Source organism: Nothoprocta perdicaria, unplaced genomic scaffold, assembly GCF_003342845.1.
Source record: "Nothoprocta perdicaria isolate Ctin4 unplaced genomic scaffold, notPer1 scaffold_33, whole genome shotgun sequence".
Classification (NCBI taxonomy): Eukaryota; Metazoa; Chordata; class Aves; order Tinamiformes; family Tinamidae; genus Nothoprocta; species Nothoprocta perdicaria.
In genome coordinates this window covers 4,469,031-4,470,006 of record NW_020455566.1, presented here as the reverse complement: position 1 = coordinate 4,470,006, position 976 = coordinate 4,469,031, and positions in this window count along the sequence as shown.

Below are 976 nucleotides of genomic sequence, written 5' to 3'. Positions count from 1 at the left end.
CAAAGCCGCTCATGTCATGCAAAACCTGGCACGTTTGCAAAGCTTCCACACCACTAAAAACACAAATCGCCACAAACGGGGTTTGCACGGGGGCTGTGATGGTTAAATACACATTTCCCCCGGGCTGCTTGGGTAGGAAGGCTGCAAAGAGCCCCGGGCTGCGGGAGGAGGCCGGGGTCCCAAGAGGCTGCATGGCAGCAGCCCCTGGCTCCAGATGCGGCCCTCGCAGACGGGCTCCCGGCTCCGCGTTAACTCCTTCCTGGCGCCGCGGGACAGAAAGACACGGCGGGAAGCGGGGAATCCTTTTAAGTGCGGATTTCTCAGCCTGGAATTGGCAGCCCGGCGGTCCTGGTCCCTGCCAGCCTTCTCCTGCTCCTCGTCCTCCAGCACGGCAGCCCTGGGCACCCAGTGGCCCTGGGGCGCAGAGCACCCGCTGCCCCGCAGGACCCCTGTCCCGGCCCCTCACTGCCCACACAGGACCCGGCTGCGGCCGAGCAGCCATCCTGCGGTGTGTGACACGCGTGTCCCCACGGAGCTCACGTCCACGGGGGTCCCGTGCGCACACCCGGCGTGCACAGACACCAYGCACGCACAAACACCCCGTGCACRCGCACAAACACCCTGAGCACATGCACAAACACCCCGTGCACACTCAGATGCACCACGTACGCACACGCCGATGCACACACCAATGCCCCTGCACACACAAACACCCGTGCACACGCTCAGACCCCCCGTGCACGCTCAGAAGCACCATGCACATGCACAGACACCCCTGCACGCTCAGACACCCAATGCACACACACAAGCACCCCTGCACACGCACAAACRCCCCGTGCACGCTCAGATGCGCTGTGCACGCGCACAAACACCCCACGCACATGCAGGCACCCCCGCGCGCTCAGACGYCCCGTGCACGCGCTCAGATGCGCCCCGTGCACGCGCACCACCCCGTGCGCGCGCTCCGTGCACACGC